Source organism: Rattus norvegicus, chromosome 16 (assembly GCF_036323735.1).
Source record: "Rattus norvegicus strain BN/NHsdMcwi chromosome 16, GRCr8, whole genome shotgun sequence".
NCBI lineage: Eukaryota > Metazoa > Chordata > Mammalia > Rodentia > Muridae > Rattus > Rattus norvegicus.
Genome location: NC_086034.1, coordinates 80,827,456 through 80,848,883, shown reverse-complemented (window position 1 = coordinate 80,848,883; position 21,428 = coordinate 80,827,456). Strand labels below are relative to the sequence as shown.

General features: G+C 41.0%; 2 long non-coding RNA genes across 3 annotated transcripts; one reads left to right on the top strand and one right to left on the bottom strand.

Moving 5' to 3' along the window:
- Positions 1-1,764: 1,764 nt before the first annotated feature.
- On the bottom strand, positions 1,765-3,151 carry LOC134482418 (uncharacterized). The gene is made up of 2 exons (XR_010058493.1): positions 2,790-3,151; positions 1,765-2,072 (listed from the first exon to the last, which is right to left on the bottom strand). It is a non-coding gene; the product is annotated as an uncharacterized LOC134482418 (long non-coding RNA).
- A 3,361-nt stretch (positions 3,152-6,512) lies between these two features.
- On the top strand, positions 6,513-8,407 carry LOC120097552 (uncharacterized). 2 transcript variants are annotated; one of them, XR_005495070.2, is made up of 3 exons: positions 6,513-6,896; positions 8,004-8,035; positions 8,276-8,407. It is a non-coding gene; the product is annotated as an uncharacterized LOC120097552 (long non-coding RNA). The 2 variants fall into 2 exon arrangements; XR_010058492.1 differs by having other exon boundaries at positions 6,513-8,035.
- The last annotated feature ends 13,021 nt before the right edge of the window (positions 8,408-21,428 follow it).

Below are 21,428 nucleotides of genomic sequence, written 5' to 3'. Positions count from 1 at the left end.
AAATCCTGGCCTTGGATAGTAACAACATTGAAAGAGGAGACTGACGGGGCAGGTTCAAGATGGACCCAGCACATTTGGAAAAATCAGGGAGTACAAGAAAACACTACTGTGAGCCCAAAAGGATGATGGGTAAACCAAGGGATGATGGGTAAATAGCAGCTTTACAAGAGGCAAGGTCTTTATACCACGCAGTGTGCTTTAGCATGCCAGGAAGCACACAAATGGATACCTTCTGATGCAAGGAATAGCACCTTTCATTAGGTCCAACTATCTCACAGGATGCTGTGTGGGACTCGTGTTTCTAACTGTCATATTACATCGTAATTGTTCCCTCATCTTTTTGAGTCTTTTGGGGTATAATAGTGTTCCTCGTATGCTGCCTTTGTTCCCCTGGTAACTTTTACACTGTGGGACACAAGCCTGTCGTAAAGCTGCTGTTTACCTATCATTCCTTGGTTTACCCATCATCCTTTGGGTCTCACAGTAGTGTTCTCTTGCACTCCTTGATTCTTCCAAATGGAGTCAGGAGTCAGCTAAATGGGTATCAGAAAAATGATAGACTCAACCCAGCTGATGCGCTTAAGTCTGAAAGAAGACAATTAAATGTTGAGGTTGCTTTCATAATTTAGATTCAGCTAATTTTCATTTATCATCATGGAGTTATCTGTTTTAAGTATACAGGAAGATCCATTCCCCCCACAACCCCCCCTTCCTTAGTGTGATTTAGACTTTAGATGACAGGGCTGATGGATGCTGTTTAAAACAGACATTGAGGATTTAGGAAAAAAATTCACCCATCTCCTGGTTTGTTTACAAATATGTGCAGATTGATGGTTATTTTAATCATGAGACATATTATTTTATGTGCAATAAAATGTGGCTATTTTTTGCTTGGATTTATCTATTTTATTTCTAACTTCAAATGCAAGTATTTATTGAGAGTGGCTTTTCTCACAAGTTTACAGCAGGGAGGTCTGTGCCCTCGGTCACCTGGGCCACACTACCATGACTCTATGCCAACCCCTAGGGTCCTATACAAGGCGTGGCCAGCTGTGGTCTCTCTTTTAGCTTTCTCAGCCTCCTCCTTCCTCCTCGAGGTCCTCTGGCAGTGTCACAGCATCTTAGCCTCTTGCCCTTTTGGTTCCTTTGGGATGGTTTCCCAAGGTGATGAGGAAGCGATTGCTTTTATTTCTATAAACTTTGTGTTTCCAACTCACAAATCACACCCTAGACTCTGGGATGGATACTGGGAGCATCCAGCCTCAGCCTCAGTCAGTGGAGGCTGCTTGGGATGCCAGACCTCTGGGATAACTTTACACAGTTATATCAGGATCTCTGAAAGCCTGGTAATGCCTACACCTCAATGTTTGTACCAGACTCGAGTCTCAGAAGAATATCTCAGTTTGAATGCTGAGCATCTTGGCTCACTGCAGCTTTCCAGTATACAGAAAGAAAATGTCCCAGTGCAATCAGGAAAAAAAAATGTATGCGTGTTTGAATGTCTGCCTCTTCAGACCACATGCAGCGTCTGAACAAGTGCCCTGATTTCATGTAAATAAATGGTTTAATGGGCTTTATTTTACTTTGTATCATAAATAGAAAGAGATTTGCAAAGCAACAGAAGACAGCAGGAGATGTGGGTTCCTTGAAAAATACAGTGTCAGGACCCCATGAGGTCCTACTCTGAGCTGCAGAGAAAAACAAAAGGACAGGGCAAAGTAGGGAAACTCTAGGATAGCTTTGGGTAGAAGAAACTTGGAGATATGGCAGCTTTATTTTAAAAACAAGGCAGATAAATTATTGCTTTCATTTTATTTCGTGTCATATGAAAGCTAGAAATAGGTTGGGAAGATGCTCTGAGAGAAGGCTTTGGTCTCTCGTCAGATGTGGTCTCCTTTACGTGTCCATAGAATACCCCAGACTTTTTGTCTGACTTTGGAGTCAATCATAGATCCATCAAAGACAACCAATGGATGTTCTTCTTCCTGCATTGATCTTTACTCCCAGGAAGGTGAACTTTATGGGACGTTTGGTCCAGGAGAGACTTAGCAATGATGAAAAGCTCAGAGGTGCTGTGCGGAATGGTTGGAAATTTTGAGATGTAGACCCGAGTGCTCAGGCTCAGGCTCAGCCTTTCTATTATATCATCTTCATCTCAAAACGGGTTTGTCAGTTTCTACTCTGATTTCTCAAACATCAGACAATTACACTACTGGCCCAGGGGAATCATACACACTTGTACCAGAATCGACTTCCTGTATTTGTTCTCTCTCTCCCCCCGCCATGCCCCTTCCCATGTGCACATGCATGCTGAGTCACTTGAATAGCTGAGCCTACACAATTATGCACACATTTGCTCATGTATTTTCAGAAACATTGAAAGGAATAAGGACCCTGTGTGCTGTCTTCTTAGAATTCCCAAGTATTTCATAGGAATAAAGATTTTTTACAAACACACAGACATACAAACAACAACAAAAACAAAAAACAACCACCTTCATAGCCATGAAGTCATTCCAAAGGGACATTTGTATCCCTCCATTCAAATATCTGGTCATTCAGACAAGGCACACAAAGAAACTGGAAATTTCCCAGCAGATTCATCTTGTGAAGAGGGAAAGACAGGGCCTGGCTCAAGTAATACCACAGCTGAGACCATGAAGGGACAATGATGAGCGGGCCCACACCTTGACTAGAACAGCTTGGCTATGCACACCTCTTTTGCCCTCTCCATTGAAACCTAAGCCCCATGTCAGGACCAGAATGATTTAAAGCAAGTGGTTCTATACCTGTGGGTCACCACTCCTTCGGTGGTTAAACAACATTTTCATTGGGGTTGCCTAACACCATCTGAAAGAAAACATAGGTGTGTACGTTATAATTCATAACAGTAGCAAAATTACAGTTATTAAGTAGGAAATAAAATAACTTGATGGGGGGTCACCATAGCATGAGGAACTGTATCAGAGGGTTGCAGAGTTAGGAGGGTTGAGAATCACTGATTTAGTGTCCATGGGAATCCAGTGCTGGGAGGAAGGGAGACTGAAGCTTGCTGCAGACCCAGGAGGAAGTTTTCTCCTAGGATGAGACTTCACATAGGTCTGACAAGTTGTCAGACCACCCTCAGGATACACTGGGACCAAAATAATAATTGCCGGTGACCGACAGGACTGCTTGGTTATGCACATCTTTTATGCTCTGTTAATGTTAAACCTCATGTCAGGCCCTAGAGAAAGGCCTAGGAGTCACTAGTGTCTTGTCTGGCCTTTGCCCCCATGTGGCCATATTGAATGAGTCTTTCTCTTCTTTAGAACTGTGCCCATTGTGTGTATATGGTGCCTATGCCCAGCTTGTTGAGTCTGCCAGGGCTCGAGCTTTGTCCCTAAGATCTCCAGGAACACCATAGCTCCTGGTGAAAGATTGTTGTCTTCTACCCCAGCTCAGAGTTTTATATTTGATAAATAACTCTGATTAATTTTATTAGGAAAGTATATTTGCATGTAAACCTGAAGGCTTGGCTGCATTTGTGTCTACCAAGATGTCATTGGTTCCAATCTGTGTTGAGCAGCACAGATGGGATGCATGTATGACGTTGATGCCGATTTCCCACCTGCTTGCCATCAGTGGATGTCTATTGTCTATGATTTGTTTATCAGTCAATCATTTCTCTATCTAAACATCATTGATCATCAAAATCTATCACATATCTATTATCAGTCATCTATATCAATCTATCACCTGTCTATCATCTATCTAATCTATCATTATCTTTCTATCTACTCTATCATTATGTCTATCTATAATCCATCTATCTAATCTATCATCTATCTAATATATCTATTCTAGCTACCTAATCTATCATCTTTCCATCTTATCTATCATTATATGTCTATCTATAATCTATCTAGCCTATCACTATCTTTTTATCTATCTAATATACCTAACATTATCTGTCCTATCTATCTATCTATCTATCTATCTATCTATCTATCTATCTATCTATCTATCTATCTAATCTATCATCTTTCTATCATTATATGTCTATCTATAATCTATCTTATATATATCTAATCTATCATTCTCTATCTACCATCTATCTATCATCTATCTACTATCTATCTATCTATCTATCTATCTTTCTTTATCCATCTATCTTTCCATCTATCTATGACTTATCTATACTTATTTACCACACATCTTGCCTTTTACCTATCATTTATTATCCACTTGTCTTCTATTATCTAGCTATTTGTCACTGATCATCAGCCATATATCTGTCTTTCAGTGTTACTCCTGTATATACTGCTAGTTCTGATTCTACATCTACTCCAATCCTATGGGTTAAGTCCTTACCTTTCTTGTTTTCTATACTGTCCCAATTTCCCAACAGAAATATTTTTAAAGCAAAACAATAAACAACTCCCTTGATTGCCATGATCCTCTTCCCTGGGGATATTAGTGATTATTTGTCTTGAAGAGGCAGTGCAAAATACATGATCTTTTTTAGAATCATCTATCCTTTTGGTTATGATGAGGAAGACAACGAGAACTGTCAGAGTGCTGCTGGGTTTGTTCAGCAAGGAGCTCACTTTGCTGGACTGCCTCATGTTGATAGAGGTCGGAGCTTCCCTCACTAAATCTCTACTACATCCCAGTTCTGGAAGACTATGCTGTGGTTAGTTTTTCTTTTCACTGAACTTTATTTTAACATCTTTTACATGAGTTCCGTTAATATTTTCTTTTCCCTCAGTTTTGAAATGGAATCCTTAAGTAAAGGTGCCACACATATCATCTTTGTTGGAAGTAGGACTGACACATATTTCCTCCTACTTTGAAGACTGTATATGCTTTCTCTCACTGGCTCCCACATGGAATCTTCTTTTAAATTGAGAAGATCTACTTTTTCTTATTTTCCTTCCATTTATTGGATTTGGACACTTATACCTCTCCTAGGCTAGGTTTTGGTTTTCCTATGAATTTATTGTTGCAATTTTACATATAGTAATGTAATTCATTTTGGATTAGTTTGACTGTAAGTTTGTTGCTAGTAATTTTTAGTTAGGGACAAGTACTACACCTTCCCAGGGTTTTTGTACTGATGAGCAGACTGTCACTGTTCTGTGTCCTCCCTGCCTAATTACATAGGATCCCAATCCCCTATTCTTTCTAGACACAGACCTTCCTTAAATTTCGGTCTACCTGACTGCATTGTGACTTTTGTCCCTAGTGAACCTGGGATGAATCATGGACTTGAAGCCAGTCAATTCATTCTGGGCTCTTCATCTGATGGAATGTGTGAAGGAAGCTGTAATATTTCTTTTTGTGAGAAATAGAGAATGTCCCAACAAAGAGCTCATTTTCAGCATTAAAATAGGTGGAGAAAAAAGAAATAGTCACCAGCTAGCCATGGGTTTTTATCAGAGAGAGCAGATGTAATTAAAGTCCAATTTACAGATGATTGATCTTAAGGTGCAATTTTTGGTATTTTTCTTTGGTATTTAAACAGACATAGCGCTTATTATAGTTTTGTTTCTATTAAATGATATAATAGTCTTGGTTTCAGCTATATGCTATTTTTCTGAATAGATAATTACGTGAGGTTGATTGTTTCAGCTCTGAATTTTCTTCATTACCATATTGACATTTTCTCCCATTTTCAGTTGAAATAAGAATTGTCACAAAGTAAATATTCTTTCTGCCTTTATCATCAGCCTTTCCATTCAGATTATAACTCTAATAACTCCGTTGAAATTCATATTTAATTATTTAAATGGTGCTTATTCACTCGTACATAACTCCCTGCTTATATCAGCTTCCATTTTTTCCCCTATAGATTTTAAATAATTACAGTTTTTTTTTCAAGATCTGAGATCCTTTTGGCTTTCTGTTAATCATACAGTGAAAGCACATTTCAAATACACGTTTATAACTTCCCTTGCAGTTGGTTTGAGTGAGTCAGGAACCCAGGAAATCTGCCTTTGCCTCTGCAAAATCCTGATTTCTCAGGCTCATGGCTTCCCAGGCCATTCAGTGTATACTGTAGTCACTATCCTGGCCAGCAGGGGTCTGGGGTGAATAACTGGAGAGGAGTTTTACATGAATGGAAGCCATATGACAAAGAGTCGCCTGGACCTCTTTCTTTCTTCCTGGGTCATTTCTTGCATTTTCTGACATCTCAATTTCTACTTCATTTTATCCCAAGGTGTGATGGAGTAACAAGATAAGCTTTTGTTCCAAGACTGGACAGAGCTTGAATCGAAACCTGACTCATACCAACTTAGCTTCAAAGGATCCGACCAGGACATTGAACAAAACCTTGCTGGGAAGTCGGGCAGAGGGTGGGGGATGGCAGGGTGGTAGCGGGAAATGATGTTGATGTTTTGGTTTGATTTGTGTTCTTGCCTGTCATTTTCTTCTAACAAAACCAAGTTAATGTTGGTCATGACCAGGTGGAGAAGCAAAGAAGTGAAGGCAACAAACAGCCACTCCACTTGTGTCTGCTTTTACTTCAACTCAACAAAACATTTCAACCTGACTTCCTCAGGTTCCTATTCACGTCCTCAATGGGTTTCCTTGCTTCCTTGGTCCGCTTATTGAGATTGTCTATGACGTCATCGATCATCTTTATAAACAGACCTCAGACCCTTCGTCGTTTTAACCACTTCAGTATCGTGGCATCCAGCAATGGAAGACCCGGGAGTGAACGTTGCCCACCTTGTTGTGTGTCTTCTGTGCTGTGATTGGTACATCTGTTGCTATGGACGCATCTTACAGTTTTATGACGTGATCTTTTCAGCGAGAAGCCCTCTTTTAATGACTCAATGTCTAGCACCATTCAGAAAGGGTAACTCGAGACACAGTACCAGCAATAACGCCCAAGTAAGGAAGACTCAGAAGTATGTATTGTACCACCAAGGAGCATAAAACTAAAAAAAATTTCCATTTCAAGTGGATGCCCAGCTGCAGTTCTCTGAGGCTTATAGAGTGACAAAATGGCTTCCTTTTGAGTGTTAGCCAGTCACACAGGAGGAGTCCCAACAAACACCCAAAGTGGATCTGATGCTCTGTTGGAATTGGTTGGTGGGGAGGAATGAATGCTGGACACTTCGCACCATGGCTTCCTGGGAGACCTTCAGAATGAAGCTTATATTTCCCCTCCCCTCCGGGAGTGCATGGTTGGAACCCTGTGTTCCTTGCTCCCTCTTGCTGGGTCACCCGCTTTCTTTCTCACTTTTCGTTGTCACCTTCTTTGCTACATGGCATGCTTTCATAATCGTCTGCTCTTTGGGACTTAGCCTACTCTCCCTTATTTTGAAACTTCTCTGTACCACCAAGGCACAGCTTTGACTCTACCATCGTGCCCCAGATTCCCTGTGTTCACTCCCCTTCCTTTCTCCTTTCATACAATTTCTCCAGGCACAATGGCCACCGATTTTTGATGTTGTACACTGCTCAAACCACCAAACAGTTGTAAGCCTTGCAGAAAAAACTTTTATGACTGTTTTCTTTCAGGAAGCCAAGTCTAATCAAAGTACTAGAAGCCGGTATCTCCCATGTATTATTTTCTCACACATGTGCTCATTCCGTTTTTCCAAAAATTACTTTTTAAAGTCCTACGAGGCACAGATGTTAATATGAATTGAATCACTGCATGTAAATTGAATTTTCTTCTGTCAACTAGAGGAAGTGTACGTTAGAAGCATGATGATAAATTATTTATTCCTACTTCGAGGAGACCAAAATAAAAATGCATCCTCTATCAGTTTGGCAAAATTGGAACATCAAATTTTTACTTATTACTGTAGCAACTGACTGAATACTTTTATAGAAATGTTTTAATTTTTACATATAATATCCTTAAGAGAACCCTGATTTTGGTGAGAATTTTGTTGGTCACTTACGGTGACTAAAAAAAAAAATCTGTTATTTTGAGCTTTTTTATGTTCCATGTATAATGAATAAATAACCATTTCTTTATGTTAAATCTTCACTTGTTTGTACAGATTAAAAGAGACCCACTGAACACTAATGAAAGGTTTGTTTATTTACTTATTGTCATTAAAATACCTTTATTTAGTTTCTTTAGTAACAATTTGTGTGTGTCACAGGAAATAAATACATAATCATGTCCATAGCCTTTTAGAATGTTTATGTCTATACTGGTTTTGTCTGTAATTACACTCATGCTCATATGTGTACAGACCTATGTATGTATGCACATAAGAATATGTGGAAGTTAACCTGTTATTCTGTCTCTTTATTTCATATGTTTTAGATGGGGATAGTCACAGTGACGCCAGTTATCGGATCCCTGCTGTCACACTGCTGCCTTCAGGATAGTCTTTTCGGATGATCTCTAGGCTCTTTCTCTTTGTACCCTTTCCTTTATCACGCTCTACATAACAAACTTGTGTTTCCCTTGTCTGATACCAAGCCTTCAAGCAGTAGGGCAGCATCTATCACAAAATTTAACAGTGCAAAATTAGTTGTTATATAATTAATCAAATCGGTGGATGTGTAGATGGATTGATGGTTGGGAAAAGTTGGTCGAACAGATAGGTAAACAGGTGGATAGAAGATTGAATAGGCGGGTGTATGGGTGAGTGTGTGGATGGGTGGGAAAATGAGCATTTCAACTGATAAGTGAATGGCTCAGTGGGTAGGTGGGTGGAAGACTGAATGGGTGGGTAGATGGGGAGATGGATGGATGAGAAGTTTATAGTTGGATAGACAGCTGGTAGGTGGAATGGAGAGGTGAGTGGAATCTTCCTATCACGGTGAAGACATGAAAACAGAGGTATAGTACATAAGATGCCTAGTTCTTGAACAAGGCAGGAAACCATATGCCTATCTGACACAATAGTTTTTCATAGTATGAAATTAACCCCTTATTGTTTTATTTATGAATGGATTTACATTATAACTAAAATTTATATTATTTTGGAGACAGAGTCTCAAGTTTTTAGCCCAGGCTAACCTGGAACTTAGTCTTGTCTTGAACTCATGGATATCTAACTGCTCAGTTTTCTGAAATACTTGAAATACAAACATAGGCCACCATGTCTAGCTTAAAAAATGTTCTGATATAAAATTGTCAAAAATATGCCCTTACTTTATAAGTCCCATGAAAAATGGCTTGGAAGAGAGAAGACAGAAACTGGTGCTAGCTTGAAATGAGTAGGTGAATCCTCTATTCCAGACAGCACTAAACACATTTCATGTTGTTTAATTTAGTCTTCTTAATAATTCTGATGTATGTAGTGAAGGCGAGAGAAATCATTCTCAACAAACTTGTTTTCGGTGTTTAAAATCATCACAGGTACACACCGTTCAATGGCCAGAATACCCAAGGATCTGAGAAGGAGCAAGTTGTGAAGTGAATTGTTGGCAATGAGAGCCTACAGTGCTGACTCATTGTACTTATGACCCTGACTGATCCTGGCTACCAATGGTTCTCTAGTTAGCCACAGGGCTCAAGTTTCCCACTGGTGTATAAGAACATGCAGTAGAAATGAGTGGAGGTGTTTACAATGGATTTCAAGCTTTCCTGCTGTCAATAACACCTCACTGCAGTGAGGTGAGCCCAGAACAACCCACAGGAAGTGTATAGGGGAAGACAGAATAAGGCTGCCTCTGAGCCCATGAGCATCTGAGCTACAGGTGACCTCAGCCATGTAACTGACCCCACACTTCATCAGCAGGTTCTAGGCACAAAGTCTGACTCTAGAATCCAGGAGAAATATGGGTGTGCTTTGTCATGTGGCAATAGGTGGACCATAGAAACATTTTTAAACATCTACTAAAATCAAGCAGAGCTATGAATATTTTTTAGATGCAGAATGATAATTTATCCTATCATAATAGTTGTCTTAATCATATTAAAACCCAGTCTCTGGGAGGTGAGGAAGTTTCCTCAAAGTGAGACAAATGATAGGTGTTACTTGAGGGACTGGGAACAATGACTACTGACTGTGAGGCACAAGTGGTAGAGAAGAGTTGTGAATGGACTCTGATATGTAAGGGAGAAAAATCAAATGCCACTAGGATCATTCTTAGAAAACCCACTTTTATGTTCCAGTCCATACCAGCTCCCTTCCCATGGCAGATGGCAGAAGTAAGTCCCCATGTATAATGACAACTTCTGAGTCAAGTCTACCCGATATTGGCAGAAGAAGTATTATCAGGTGACAAGGTAATATTGGGGGTGCATCTAACCAGAGAAGATGGTGTGGACATATCACACTAGTGGTTTGTTGCGGCTTTCATAAGTGAGTGGTGAGAGGCAGGTTATTACTAGTTAGCACAAAGTATTCCATATACCAAGTTGTATTAAAATCAAGTTCGTGATCATTAGAAATACCTTACTTTGTTAATCAAATGTGTAAATATGTACATGTGTCCAGAACCTACGTATACATACAGTTTCCTACTCTAAGTCCAAGTTCTACCCACTGTCTTGCCTTTTTGCCCTTTTTAAAACTAGAAAATCCTTAAAATGAAGAGAAACATAGATCAACAGAAACAAAATTCCAACCCAGGTCAGCTTCAAACAGCGCAGCTTCTCTGCTGCTGTGCTTTGAGCTCTCACCATGGCGCCCAGTCATATTCAATGCTCCCTCAGAGTCTCAAAAGGGCTGTGGTGTGAAAGGGGAACCTGGGAGCCCAGGAGAGCCACAGACTCTCCTGGTGTGTCCTCTGCCAAGAGACCGTCTCCAGTCCATTTCAGGAACTGTGGAAAGCGAAAACTCTGCAGTTATCTCTCTTCACACAGGGAGATTCGGGATTTACAATCAAGCCGTTGGAGGGACCTGGCACCGTCACACACATGGGGCTTACACATGGTGCTTGGACACAAACTACACCTGAAGACAGACATTCAGAGCCACACACATCTTCAGCATCACCTATGGACTTCTCTCTAGGGGTTCACAGCTAGATTCTAATTCCAGGACACAAACTCATCTTTAAATGTCACTAATAACTGTATGTGTGAACCTTGAATGATGGCTTTAAATGTCACACCAAAATGGAGGCAGAGTCCAAGGTCAAAGAAACACAGGCAGAAAAGGATTTACCTTAATCCAAAAAAAAAAAAAAAAAAAAAAAAAAAAAAACTCAAGGTTTTAAACTTTTAAAAATAGAGCCACAGTGGAAGAATTGCAAAATAGATTGTGTTGGTGCCATTAAAAGGGGGAGCAGGACGAAGAAGGAAAGTTTTCATGTGCATAAAACATTTGGTAGATTAACTCCACACCATTAAATGTTGTGTTTGAATTCTCAGTGGGTGTTCCTCCTCTTTCTTAAAAACAAACAAAAACAAAAAAACCATGTCCCCCAGTTTGTGTTGGCTGACTCTCTTTGATCACAGGGCCTGCTATGGAGTGTGGCTGATATACCTGACATCACGATCAAATTTTCTTCTCCCAACATTTATAAATTGCAAATGCCTTTTTGATTAGGGCTGGGATTATGTACCCAGCCCTCCCCTCCATGATGGGGCCTTTCTGTCGGCCTTCAGCTTATGCAGATCTGTGCGTGATGTCACATGTGCTTCTGTCCTGTTGTGTCTGAAAAGACTGTTTCATTGAGGCTGTCTACTACCTCCGGCTCTTGTAAACCTTCCTGTCTCCCCTTCTACATACATCCCTGAGCCTTGAGGAGAGGACTGTGACATAGACATCCTATTTAGGGTTGAGGATGTTAAAGTTTGTTATTTTCTGCATATTGTCCACTTGCGGGTCTCTGGGTTGATTAATATATTCTACAAGATGATTCTCTGCTCAGAGTTGAGTAGAGTGTCTGTCTAAGAGTATCACAATATGCCATTCGCCATCTTATTATTATGCCATTTTATTGCTATGTTTCTCCAGCAGAATAAAAGTAGTAGGCTTTCCCCTAAGGCCCTTGACCTAGCTTGTCTCAGGTTCCTAGCTCCCCTCAGTGTCACACATGGGTTTTATGTGGAAGATCAGGCTTAAATCCAAGAAAATAAGTTTCTTATTCCTGTAACATTTGTGCCACTGCTGAGCCATGGGCATACCTTGTAGGCAGGTCATTACTGTGGCTCCTGGTGTTCACAGCTGGGTGAGAGTCATGTCTACTTGTCTCTCCAGTAGCATGCACAGCACCTTCCAGCACTATGAATGTGATCTACAATAGGCGAAGGTTCCAGTTGAGTACCAGCTAGACTTCATGTTCCATGTCATCGGCATATGGCGTCTTCAGCAAAGGGTCATTACCACCAATTTCCGGAGGGCAACCAGCAGCATTGGCAATAGCCTGTAATATTTTGGGGTCTATTGGACCCCTTCAGGCAACAACTCAAGAGAATGTCATCCATTTGCAATATTGGGAGATCTTATTTATTTACACAATATCTCGTTGGGCTATTGCCTCTTACCCCCATTAGGTGACTATTTTTTGCGTAGGTGTATATTTTATGAAAGTTTCTACAATGTTAGGTTTCCATATGGCTTTGAAACGGTCCATACCTCTCTCCATATTTTCTCTTCTACTCTGCCCTCCTGCTATCCAAAGAGCCTGTGGTCTGGAGGATGAAATACAGCTTTGCTTGCTATTCCAAAGCCAATCTGCCATTGGTTTGCCCACTCCGCAGCTAATGTCTGTCTGTGATTGACAGCAGTGTGGGCTTCCCACAGCTTAGGCTGCGACAGTTTGGAGGAAGGGACCCATGGTTCTTCCAACACCATTAGACTCATGCCTGATAACACGACAGCAAAAGAAATGCTTCTCATGAAGCAAAAATTGCTGGGGCAGAACCAGTAAAGTGTACAAGCCCACACAGAGCCAAGGCTTCCCTCATGAACTGGGCTCCATCTTCCAGGCTTGCTGCCCTGGTGATCTTCCCAACTTGGTCAGCAGTTAATGCTTTTCCATGCAGAGTTGTCACCTTACCCAAGCTGCACCCAGGAAAGGCTTCTCAGAATGTTACCCTAGGACAATTCCCAAGGGTCATTTAAGGTCAGCAGAGTTCTCTGTGAATGGCAGAGTAAGTGGGTGCATTGAGAATTCCTCCACAGAATATGACTACTCCTCTCATGGTCTCCAGGTTCCTAGAGAGGTTACCATGGCTGCCTGTCATCAGTGTGTGAGGGAGAGATCAGCTGCTCCCATCCAGCAAAGGATAGAAAAGAACGGGCAAGCTCTGTGTCAACATGAACTCCAGCTCTGGTTCTGAGATGTTTGGTGGTTTAATCTGAAAGCCAGGTTGTGAAACTGAAGACTGTGTGACAGTTTTTGAAGTACCTGAAGATAGCTTTGCATTCTTAAGTAGCTTAATGTGCTTTAGAATGCCAGTTATTTTTTGTGGATATATTTATGTATATTTGCTCATCTGTATGGATGCACATGCATGTCTGTGTGAAGGTCAAAGGTCAACATTCAGCAATTTTCTCCATCATGCTCCACTTTATTTTAATTAATTTATTAATTGACTAAATTTTGAGGCAGAATTCATAGGTTTGTCTACATTGGTTAGACAATTAACATATATGTTCAAATCTCCTTCATAAAGGAGACTTGTTCTTAATTACCAATAATTTCTGAAGCAAAGTATTGTGAATAAATCTACTTATATTACAAAATAGTTTCTATCTGGTTAAATGAATTTATATGTAAAACATTGGTATTCATGACATCATACATGAATGGAAACTATTTACACATCTTTTCAGCTCTACCTAATAGCATGTGTTAGTCTCTTTGCAAAATTACCTCATATCTAGAAGTCATAATTATTATCTACTTGACGACAGATTATTTCAACTATTAATGATCTTTTGTCCTTTCACGGGAGTGTAAGGATTCTTGAGAGAGAAGGAAGATTTATAGGGAAGGTGGATGATTTAATACGTGACATAGACATAGAGGTAGAATCTACTTGACCATGGGAGGAGATCATCAAGAAGAGTAGGGCAGAGACATATAAGAATGAAATACGTAGTTACTTATGTGCTCAAAATATAACAGGGAAGCCAGTTGCATTGTAGGCTAACAATGGTACAAAAGAAAGTGCGAAAATTAATTGTAAAATAACATGAAATATTTTGGGTTAACAACATTGGGATTTGTCCACAACAATGGGAAATAGGCCAGCATACAAAAAATAATTTTGTGCCATTACTATCCAGAGAAATGCTTTGAGGTTTAACGTTGAAGTATATTCAGTCCAATAATAATAATAATAATAATAATAATAATAATAATAATAATAATAATATAATGACAACAATGACGATGATGATATTAGCAGTAGTAGTACTATAGTAGTAGTATAGTAATAGTGGAGGATGAGGAGGAGGAAGAGGAAGAGGAGGAGGAGGAGGAGGAGGGGAGGAGGAGGAGGAAGAGCTGCAGCAAATGAGCCAGGCATCAAAGCCAACTCCCTCTAGCATCACCCATGAAGAACTGACTGTCTCAGGGGCTCCTTGAGGGGGGGCTTGACCCAAGGACTTAGAATGGCTTTTGTGGTGATACTCAGTTGCTCACTGGCTTGATAAGACTGGAGAAGTGTTATATACAGGCAAAGGGGAAGGAAGTACCCAAAGATGCCTGGTCTGAAATCGCAGACACAGAAGTAAATTTGTAAAGGAAGCTGTGATGAACATTCATGAACACTGACACTCACAGACATACAAATACATGCTCACACACAGAAACACAGAAACACACAGACATATGGGCCACACACGAATACCTACACAGACACAAAGATACTCATAGGCACCCATACACATAAAGACACACAGACATACGGACACAGCCATTAATACCCACAGAGACACACAGATAAAACACAGGCATCAATACTAGCAGAGCCAAGGATGTGAGGGAAGCCACTGGAACTGATAGGGCAGGGTTGTGCATGGCTCCAGTTCTGTAGCATGCAGGGTGTGAGGTGTAAAGTTAAGTGACTGTGCTCTATCCTTTGTGTTGTGCATTCCTTGTTCTTCTTTATCTGTCTCTACAGCTCAGAATCCACAGGGTGAAATCACCCTGTGTGTAGAAGGCATGCTGATGCATGTAGAAGGCATATTGAGGCTACTGCATAAGAGAAGCTTCACCTCCCATTCATTTCAAAGAGCAGGTTTCTTTTCTCTGACTTGCCTTGCCCTGGATTCTTTGAGTCAAAGCCAGAACATATTGGAAGCATTCAGCACCCCGTGACCTTGAGAAACTGGACATTGCTATGAGGAGAAAAAGGAACAGATTTTCCCTCACCTCAAGTATTTATCTACCTTTTCAAAAAGAGAGATTTTACTCACTGCCAAATTTATTCATGGCACCATGCTCAGGTTGAGGCCTCACGAAATAAATAATGTCTACCCAGGAGTCTGCAGAGACACCTTCTCTGCTACGTGGACTAACTTGTTTTAGCTAACTTTAGTTTTTGCTACAACACATGCAAATGTAAGTGCTTTTGGCTTCTCTATGTTTGCCGAGTGACTATTTATTTTCTCTTTAAAATACTGCAGCATTAATCAAATTGTCTCCCCAGCTCAGACAACATGCGACAAGGTCGTTTTCATTTTTCCATAGCTCATTTCCAAATTCCTCTCGCACCTGAAGACGGGACATTCATTTCTTGTCACTTTGGCAAGGTGAGGCGATGAGATTGGAACCCATTCTTGCTGCCACTTTGCCATTTCGAGATTTTTTTTCCCCTTAGATCATCTCAATGTGAGTATGATTAGCTGTATATAGCTCTTCTCATAACTGTAAAGCTTCACTGAATAATCCTCACGAAGTTAACTAGACATCTAAAATATATTCAAAATAAGAATACACTTCGCTTTGAAAGCATGCATGTCAGTTACAAATAAGATATGCACGGGGAAAGAAAAATCACATTTCAACTTCTCATCATATCAGTGTGAGAAAGGGCCAGGATTGAAGTAACAGCTTTGGAACCGTGAACCTCACAGAGATCGGCAGCAGCAGGGACTGAGCTTAAGCTGGGGACATGCAGGGCTGAGTCTAAACGCTGTGTTTCTGCTGCAACCTCCTGGTGGCTGCACTCTCACTGTGTGGAAGGAGTGAAGAGAGAGGACTACGGAGCTGTGCCTGAGGGGTAGGAAGTCACTATCGAGGCAGTGCTTCCATATCGTGGGGCAAGTGTGGGACAGTATCAGAAAACATTTTCCTAAGTTGGTCTTAGGAAGGTGGGCGAAACTTCAGAATCTGTGCTTCAGGTGACGAATCTGCTAAACTAATCGAAGTGTAAGAGCTTCATATCCTTCGGGTGGAGGTGAGGGTCTTAGAAAATGAAGTCTCAAGGAAGCCATTCAGTGCACCGGTAGAAGAGGGGCCATTGGAGAAGGATTGTCATGAAGGGACTGAGCCTGCTGACTACTGTGCTGTGGGAAGTCCTTCTGTTTGGGCGTAGAGTGCAGAACCTCATCAACTGCCCAGAGCAGGAGAGTGGAGCTGGATTCTTCTACTCGGTTCTTTGGTTTTCTCAATCTTGAGAGTTAAAAGCTACTCCAGGGAACACTGAAACCCTATGCTATATGACTCCTGTTGGAGACATGAATAAATGTCTACTCCCCATAGCTAGGACACCAACAGTAGCCTAGAGAGATACATCTACCCTAGTCTAGCTTGGTGGAGCAGAGAGTTTATTGAGGTTTTGTACACGAGAAAGGAGACGGTTCACAGTAGCAAGGATAACAACTTAGAGGCAGCTGAAAAGCCCACCTCAGGGGCCTTCAAAACCTGATAACATTCTGAGTTGCCTGAGTCTTTAAAGTCTCATTAACTTCAGGAATCTTATGAGGATACCTTCCCTCCAAGAGGGAAAGTTTCAATTTGGAAAGGACAGCTGGACAATATTCTGGCCTTTCTGGGCTGCATTACCAGTGTCCTGAGGTCCACACTCCAAGGATGGGTGTGGCATCTAGAAGGCAGTGTCAGGTTAGAATTTAGGCACCCTGTTCAAAGTTTCCTGGGCCTGCCTCAGCTGCTCTTGATCAGCAGAACTGAAGTCACTGCCAGAGTTTTGAGACTTGGCAGAATTTTCATTCAGAGCAAAACAAGGAAGGGAACCAGGGAGGCCAAGGGAGCATGATCTGGCTTGGTCTGTTGTGACTTGTTCAAAGTTGGTTGGACAAAGCTGACAGATACTTACCCTTCAGATGAGCTTCATTAGGACAGAGAGCATGACTGAGGCAGCCATGATCTGGGTAGGAAGTGGAAGAGCTTTAAGAGGGAGGGAAAACCAAACCAGAGGCAACATAACACAACGAGGGAGGTCTTGACAGGAGGTAAACTTCAGCTGACCAAAGGAGCTTCATTAGAAGAAAAAGCTGTTATGTATAGCAAGACTGGGTTCCTGAAGGGAAAGAGCTTTCAATTACAGAGGACAAATGGTAATTGGGACTCTTGCAGACTCTCTGATGTATGTATGGGAGTGGGGTAGGTTAAACTCCACACTGCCTGATCTATCCTGTCTTTGTTTTAGGTGACAGAAGTCACAAGGTACTTATGGGTCTCAAAAGGACACTCAAGAAAAGTCGTTATAATTCAAGGTTATACTTGGTCTAGTGCAGTGTCTCTCAATCTTCCTAATGCTGTGACCTGTTAATACTGTTCCTCATGCTATGGTAACCCAACCTCCAATCGTAAAGTTATTTTGTTGCTACTTCATAACTAATTTTTCTACTGTTATAAATCATAATGTAAATATCTCTGTCTTCTCATGGTCTTAGGTCACCCTTGTGAAAAGGTTATCTGGAGACATGGAGTCATGACCCACAGGTTGAGAACCACTGGTGTAGTGTGTAGTTCAGGGGTGCTGTGTTTGTTCATAACGGCAAGTAGGAGGCTAAGGGATGAACTCTTTGTAAGAAGTGTTAGATCAGAACACATTTTATCAGTTCTGTCCAGGAAGCTGCCACAGGAATGTTTATGTGGTATAATTATATGTTTTGGTTTAGTTCGAAGATCTTGCTAAAATTAGTGTAAGATTAAACTTTAAAACCCAGCCTCATCTTCCAAAACATGTGTGACATGGGTCTGCCAACTTCAATGCGATGTCAGCTCAGAAAAAAAAAAAAAAGGATGGGGGGAGGTCTTATTACGCAGAGTGAATGCTTTACGTTTTAATGGTGTTTAATTTTCCTGTTTCTAAATTTGACCGCACAGTTCTGGTTATAATTCTCAGCAGATTTAAAACTCTACATTCATGCTGGAGAGAGACACTAAGCCTGTGCGCTTGGCCATTCATGTCTGCATGAAGTAGTCACATAGTCTGCCTGTGTAGATTATAAGGGCATATTATGGACCCTGAAGTTTTTGTATCATTTTACTTTGAAGCGAATGTTTTGTGATTTCAAAAGTGGGAATCCACCCTGAGCTACAGGGAATGGAGGGCCTTTGGCTGGGGCTGAGAACCCATGGCTGGCTTAACCCTGAGCTGGAAGGTAGCATCATGGCTGCATAGAATGATATTGTTCCCACACTGCGTTCGACATCTGACTCTGGAAGCTGAATCCTTATATCCCCTTGGAAGACAGTTGTACTTAGCTCTAAAGATCTAGCTTAAATCTAACGACATGACATCGGCATTTGATCATGGCATCACTGTCTTTATAACCATGCACTCAGAGACGGTATGCAGTATCTAAAAACTTTTGTGTAAAGATGATCAACAGAAATCAGGTTTCTTTTTGCCATTCCAAGAGGAAGACTTTATCAGAAAGAATGATCATTATTCATAAACATGGTCACCATGGTGACGATTGTTCTAATTTATCCTTTTATTAGTTTCACAGAGGCAGCTCTGCTTGGACCGTGAAGTGCTCTAATGGTTAATGTGGGTGTTTAATGCGATGTGACAAACACATTAACCTTGAGGAAAAAAATAATGACTGGAGCGAATTGTATAATTTTTATCTTTATCACTACAATGCTGTTTTGGGGAAATAATTGCCTAATAATTTCACCGCAGGAGCAATCGCGTGATAACAGGGGGGTGACTAATGTTGTGTTTAATACGGAGGCTCCAAATGTCTTTGCTGCACATCGAGCTGCACCCCTCACCACCTAGCCCATCATTCTCTAGGAGCAGATTCTGATAATTACGCAGAGTGCCTAATGGAAGAAGGAATATTGGGAGTGAGAGACGCATAGTTTGCAGTGGATGGGACAGCTCCACACTAGCACTTAAAACTATGAACAGACGCAGAACCGATACCAGGAATTGAGAGCAAAAATCATCACATGCCATGGGCTACAGAAGACTTCAGGTGAATTAATTTTCTAATGCATAGCTGAATCCTACAGCCAGTTAAGATATTAGTCATATGTTAATCTGAAGCACACATCCACAGGGGACCTGACATGCCTTCCCCTTGAACTTGCCTTGAGGAAAATGATTTAGCAAAATGTTTCTTGGTAGTGGTCCAAACGCATCTTCTACATTTTCAAGGCATGGGCTATGATAGCCTAGGTACTACATTGTGCAGACATGCGTGTTATAGGCTAGGCCATGCATGTGTTACACATATCAGCCCCAGCCACATTCCAGGTGGCATGCAGTACTACAGAGTGAGAGGAGAAACCCAGATGAGAAAGGAATCCAGGCAAACACCTCCTCATTGTGACCGACCAGCCACTGATGGGGAATTCGTGGAAGCGCTTGCACTCGTTTCTGAGGCTAGGTTTTGTGCTTTGCGTTTTATACCTGAGAATGTGACACCTCCCTAGGTTCTGTGAACTTTTCCCGGATGCTTTTATTTTGTGCATAGATGAGGAAAAGCACTGCATCATAACAGCTCCAGAGTGACCCAAGTGAGCATACAAAGATGCTCTAACTGAAACACAGAAGCTAAAGGAAAAGGTAGAGACAGGGAACGGTGAAACGCATAGCCTGAATTGTCACAGGTGAAGAAATAGCCAATGTAGAGATTTTTAAAGATAGGACAGGAAGGACAGTAAAAAAAAAAAATGGGACATGCAAGACACTGGAAATTACACAGGAAAGAACCAGAGAGCACAGGACTCTCTCATAAAACACAAGAGAGCTACACATATGTAGAACAGTGTCAGCCAACCTCATACCCATGTCATTTGAATCAGTAAAAATGTGTAGAGGCAAAATAAATATTTTAAGATGTGATTTTAGAAAATTCACCACAATCAGAAAACAACAACCTAAATTCTCTTCTCTTCTCTTCTCTTCTCTTCTCTTCTCTTCTCTTCTCTTCTCTTCTCTTCTCTTCTCTTCTCTTCTCTTCTCTCTCTCTCTCTCTTTCTCTCTCTCTCTCTCTCTCTCTCGCGCACACACACACACACACACACACACACACACACACACACACACATTTTAACATTCTCCCATGTTTTGTTTCTTCTATGTTTCCTCTCTCATAATCACTGTCCTTTTCCATCTTGACTTTAGGAAATGGACGTTGCCCCCATCTTCTTTCCTGGTGGCCTCAGACGGCCTCAGCAACAGTCCCTCCTCTCCCACATGCTGCTCTCTCTGTCAGTGCATGGGGTACTTGCCATCGGAGACAGCTTTGGAATGTAATGACGCCTACACACATCTTCTGTGTACCAGGGACTCAGAAAGCGTCTCCTGAACAGAAGGCAGAATAGACTGGGGAGGTGAGAGGACGTGAAACTACGACAAACAAAGTTAGCGTTTTTTTTGTTTTGTTTTGTTTTGTTTTGTGAAATCCATGACCTCAAAAGCATTCAGGCTCTGTGGGTTTGAAGTGGAATTATTACAAAAGAAACAGCTTTGAAGTAGATGTTCTGTATCATAAAAGTCCTAAATTTTCAGAGCTTTTTATTTTGCCAAGAAACGGAATGTACAAAAAGTAATAAAGATCAAGCACGTCTTTTTATCTGAGTTTAAAAGCAAACAACAGTGGGAGAATCGTGACTTCAAGTTAAACTTCCAGTAATGAAAACACCGTGTTTTGCCTAAGAACCGGGAATTAATACATTTCCAACCTTAATAAGTCAGAGCTGTTTGCAAAACTTAGTTTTGATGTTGACATTTCAAAAAAACCACCCTACTTATCAGTACTAAACATTTATATTTCATGAAGCGGTTCTGAATGGAGGCAGTGCACACCAGCATCTCTGAGACGGAGACGGGCTGCATCATAATAACGGATGCGAAAAATACCGATCCTCTTTCAAGGACTAAAGCTTAACGCTACAGTCAGTTTCGCAAGCTAAATTGAGGATATTGAAAGAAAATGGCATGCAATCAATAGTATTATACAATTATTTTAAGGCATTTCCCCGCCCCCCCAAGAGTAACACGAGGGATCCACAGCGATATTTATATTTACTGTTTGAAATTTTCATACGTGTATACAATATATTTTGATCATTCACCCTCCTCTCTCTCCGATTCTATAGTTCCTCTTTGGCACGCCCTCCCATCACACAGA